General features: G+C 55.0%; 1 long non-coding RNA gene across 1 annotated transcript; it reads left to right on the forward strand.

Moving 5' to 3' along the window:
• The first annotated feature begins 359 nt into the window (after window positions 1-359).
• Window positions 360-4829, forward strand: LOC139041469 (uncharacterized). Its single transcript, XR_011496657.1, has 2 exons — window positions 360-1066; window positions 4717-4829. It is a non-coding gene; the product is annotated as an uncharacterized lncRNA (long non-coding RNA).
• The last annotated feature ends 373 nt before the right edge of the window (window positions 4830-5202 follow it).

The following is a 5202-nucleotide window of genomic DNA, read 5'->3' on the forward strand; positions in this document are numbered from 1 at the left end:
CCCCTCTCGCTTCCCCGACTGCCAACAAGAGAGGCCTTGGGTCACTCCCCAGTCCGCACTGCAGTCGAACTCAGAGCCAGCTTCACCCCTGCCAGTTCTGAGATCTGGGGGTCACAGTATCATGTCACCTGACAGCCACCATTCGTCAAGTCTTCGGCTTTGACCCTGAAGGTGTGGCAGAGGGGTTTTGGAAACGTTCCTTCCAGGCCAAGACCTTTCCTCCCACCCAGCTTCCTTCGAGGGAGGATGACCCTCCGCCAAGGCTGGGAGAAGCCCCTCGTCCCTCCCGGGGACTTGGCGGAAAGGGGCTGGAGCACCAGGATTTTCTTGTCTGAGGCCCCCGAGGCCAGAGCTCCCGGAGTCCAGTCAGGGGCGCAGACCCCCTTGATCCACTGAACTCTGGCCGCAAGGGCCACCCCACTGGAACCCCTTCGCGATTTGGGTCCTTTTGTTTGAATATATTGGCGGGGGAAGCGATGTAGACTTCACGGACTCCATGCTAATGATGAAGACCTGTGTCGGGCTCGCTCTGAGCCGAAAGCTCAAACCCAGCGTGGGTTCCTGCGTTCGTCCCCCAAAGGCCAAGGCCTAGAGAACCCTTTTCATTTGGCGAGGGGCTGGAGGGAAGGGAGGGGCGGGGGCGGGAGCGGCCCGGGGTCTGCAAGCCCGCGGCCCGGCGCGGCGGATGGCCCGGCTCCTCAGCTGGACTGCCAGCGTCCGTGCGGACGACGCGGTCGCCGTCGCCGGGCCGGAGAGTGGGGACGCCCCTTCCCCGCCCCCCAGCGTCCCCGGGGTCGAAGCCAGAGCCCCGGAGACCTGGAGGCTCCTGCTTGATGGCGGCGAGGCAGGCTCTGGGGCCTCCCCGGGCCAGGCCGTTTGGTCTGCGGAGGCGACTGCGCGGGGCGCGGGCCCGGGCCAGGGGAAGAGGGACCCCAAACCGGACAGGCGCTTTCCTTTCCCTACTCGCGCCTAGTTCCTGCCCACACTGCCCAACTCCGGTGGGACTGCCTGCCTGCCCGGCCTCTCTCTGCTGCCAGCCTTACCCGAAATCTAGACCCCAGACCTGGTAAGTCGCGTTCTTCCCCCACCCCGCCTCGCCACCTTCCCAGCTGACTCGGCCCGCGACTTCGTGCGCGCGCGTGGCCAGAGGCGCGCGCCAAGAAGTTGGCTGATTTGGAGCAGCCGCGCCAATCCGGCCTCTGCGGCTGGAGGACCTCAAGATAGTCAGAAGCGTCGCGGGGCTCCCCAGTGAGGCGGGAGCGAAAAGGGTCCAGCCTCGCTGTCCTGGATCCTCTTTGTCCCTGTGGACACCGGAGTTGCCTTTTAAGAATAAGCTTTCTGCTGGTCCCTACTGTGTGTGTGTGTGTGTGTGTGTGTGTGTGTGTGTGTGTGTGTGTATGTGTTGGGGGAGGTAGTGGGGTAGCGGGGGAGGGGAATTGCCCCTTTCTGCCCCTTTCCGTAAGCAGTTTCTAATCCCTAAGGTGTCCAACAAAGTTTACTCAAGGTTTCCATTTGAATGCTGTGAAATTATTATTATTATTACTGTTTTAAGTGAAGATTTCTAAGAGTCACAGCTTCTCAAATATACGTGTCTCTTGAGGATATTTCGACAATTACCTTGTCCACTAACTCTACTCCCTTCCCACTGGAAAAAAATAAACTTAATTTTTCAGTAGTTGCCTTAGGACACGTCGTTTACATGTCACTAATGTGAAGAAAGAAGGAAAGAAAGAAAAACGACCTTGGCGGTTCTCGTTGGAGCTCCGTGTGCCGTATTATCGCAATGGGAGAGGGGGCTCTGGGGGAGGGGAGCAGGGCGCAGGAGAGAGCTCTGGGGCCGCGCTGCCCTGTTGCACGGGCCTGACCTTTGGCTGACACGGCCACAGAGCAGGCCGTTCGTTAACGAGGATTTGATACATTAGACATTCGAGCTGGGCGTGTAAACCCACACTCTGAATCCAGATTTCGCTCAAATTAGTGTAGGAGGAAATGATCTTTTTAAGTCCTGAGGCTTAACCAAGTGTCAGGAGGGCCGATCGCCGCCTGAAAAGGGCAGCGAAGGACACCGGGTAAAAGGCACATTCCTAGCTCCTTACCAAACCAACAAAATAAAACCAAAAACCTTCTTGGAATAATTCCTGAAATGCTCCAGGTCGCCACTTCGAGGCAATGCTTAAAAATGAAGCCACTCACCTTGTTCTAATGAATTCGGCTGTGTTAAATCCTAACACCAGGCGAGGCCGTGAAGGCAGTGTCATAGTTAGGGCAATCATTTCTTTTTTGAGATCCGTGTATATAGACTTCTGTTTTACTCGGTGGAGGTACTAGAGTGTGGCAATCTAAATCCACCAGGCAGTGAGGCACATATGGAGGGGAGAGTCAGAGATTTTAAAGTCCTTTAAAAGTGGATGCGTCTCGATTTAACCCGATGCCACTTGGCTCCAGCCGCCGCCGGAGCCGGGGAAGGGCAGGCATCCCGGCCGCGGCAGCCCGGCTGGCCAGGCTCAGGCCAGAGGTGCGGACTGGGCTGCGGCCGCCCCCCAGGGATTTATGGACCCACTCGGGAAAGGTGTCATTTTATTTAAGGAGACACTAAAGCTCCAGCTTTAAAAAAGCACCCCCAGAAAATGCTGTTCTTCTCTTCCCCCCAAGAACGGAGGTCGCCAAGCGCTCTCCCCTGGAGGGGGAGGAATCGGCCGCTGCGCGCACCCCGCGGCTCCCCGGGTGGAAGGGGGCGCGGGGGCTCGCGTTCTCGCCCGCTGCCCCGCAGCCCTCCGTCGGCGGCCTGCCTCCGGCCGCTACCCCGGGAGAGGGGGGCGGCGGAGGGGCCGTTCTCCGTCCCGCAGGCTTTCGCTGGGGTTACACAGGGGTGGATTCCAGGCCCCGAATTTACTCCAGGCGAAGACGTACGCAAAGCAGGTTTCGGCCTCAGATCTTTGCTCGGGGAGTCTCTGCCTTCACTCCCCTCTGTACTCTGAGTGTAGATGGAAAATTAAACGAGAAAGGCACCCACTATTTTGAAAAAATGATAGTTTAAAAATAAGGATTCCAGGGGAGAGAAATCAGTGTCCATGACCTATGCCGAAGAAACCCAGCCAGGGCGCCGCCCACGGGAGCTGGGGCCAGGACTCGTCAGCCCCGAATCTGCAGACCCGGTCCCACGCACGGGCCTCCGGCTCCCAAACTCGGGTCCCCGACCCTGAGGACAAGGGCGACTGCGCGGGGTGAACAGAGGCCTTGGCCCCCTTTGGAAAAATCACACCTTTCCACAATCTGGAGAACTCCCGAGGCTTGGGAGGGTTGCAAAAGCTGGCCTGAGGGTGGAGGGGTGAGCGCGGAAGGAAGGGAGAGGTTGAGAGAGGAAGGAGGGAGGACATGGTGGCCAGTTAACTGCCAGACTCAGTTCATTTTCCCCAGTGGCGGGTCCCAACAGCCCCCTCCCCCAGGTTTGGATCACCAGCGACCAGTGCGGGGCGAGAGACTCCCAGGATCACCCCCTTCCAAGTTGTGTCAAGTCGAGGGAGAAACGGTTTCCTTTAAAGAGTCGATTTCATTTTAAGGTCCACTTTTTGGAGTCAGTGGAAACAACATAACATTGACTCTTATAAGAGTGAAAGGAAAGAAGGAAGCTCTTGCAGGCCTGCCCTGAGTTTCTCGGGCCCCCTTCTCTAGGAGCCCACCCTCGTCTACACCTGGGGGCCTACACCCGGCTTTGGGTCTCAAACTGCGGTCGCAAGCCTGGGGGACCCGCGGGTATCACCGAGCCGCGACCGCTGCGGTTCGAACTGCGGCAGGACTTTCTGGCCGGCGTGCGGAAGGCCCTCTCGCCCCTTCTGGGGTTTCGTCCAGCCCTGCCCGGGGCTTGCTCCCGCAGCCCCCACAGCCCTGGACCAGGCCGCCCGGGGCTGCTCGGGACCTGACGCAGGCAGCACGGCCGCTGACGTCAAGAGCTCCCGGTGGCCAGCACCCCAGGCCGGCCACAAGGCTCCCGGCTCGGGCATCATTAATTGTCAGGCACGAAATGTTGCAAAGAAAGCTCAAGCTATTGAGGGGAGGGGGAAGCTGATATGGATACATATGTATATTTTGGAGTAGGGAGCAGGAAAAGAACAGAAGAAATGGGGTGAGAAACAGCGATTCGATTTCTCAAAGCATAGTTAGCAACTTCGCACCTTCTTGCATCCGAGTCGGGCCTCTAGGTCTACCCTGTTGTAGGCATGGGCTCATCACTTTGTACCTCGTTTGGGGGCTTCCTGGTGAAAGACCAATATTTGTTCATGTGGGAACCGCATCGCTACAACTTCCCTGTAGATTCAGGCTCGAGGAGCTTAATCACCTCCATCAACAGAAGGGTGGGGGTGGGGTGGGCATTGCTTCATAAAGCTGCATCTAGCATGTCCGTATCTCCCTTTCCGTTTGGTCAGATCTGTAGCCCGAGATCTGATATTATTATTGTTGTTGTTGTTGAGTAAAAAGGACGTAAAAAACACCACGTACACCGATAGGGCCAAGATGAATGCACAGTGCAATTCGGTGTCAGGAAAGAAACCTTTCATTTGTATCAGCAAAAGCAGCTTTCCTTTTCTCTTTTGTTTTAAAAGGAATTATACTTATAATATCTGGCTTAAAATAGAATTTTAAGCAGTAATAACTTCTTCAAAATCACACCAGTTCTTGGTTCTCGCTGTAATACATTTTCAAAATCCCTTCTCCGAGGATGACTGCCGAATAACACGGGGCACAGCAGGGTCACTGTGAGGCGAACTCTCTCGTGAGCTCTTCCCTGCGAAAGGAAGAAGAACCGTGCCATAGATGTCGGAATTCCACAGGTGAGGGTGAAGGGATCTTCGGGGGAAAAAGAACAAAGTGAAATTAGAATTAAACTAAAACCCCACCCAAATTGAGACCACTTTTATGTAAGTGGAAACATAATCCACAAATTCAAACGTCTTGAATATTATCTTATTTGTGAAAAATGATTTCCTTGAAATTCACTAGTTGAATTATCCGTTTGGAAGATCCTGTATATAAAAATAAAACTCAGCTGTGTCCCTGCATATACCTAGTAAAGAGCTCTCAAAATATAAAATTATCTTCATATATTTGAATATAAAGTGTATTTGTCAGTATCCACAGGGTCAGAATAAAAAGCTTCTCTAGCTATATCTACAGGAGGTAGAAATATCCCGAAAAGTACTTTAA

The sequence above is a fragment of the Equus asinus genome, chromosome 21 (assembly GCF_041296235.1).
Source record: "Equus asinus isolate D_3611 breed Donkey chromosome 21, EquAss-T2T_v2, whole genome shotgun sequence".
NCBI classification, from domain to species: Eukaryota; Metazoa; Chordata; class Mammalia; order Perissodactyla; family Equidae; genus Equus; species Equus asinus.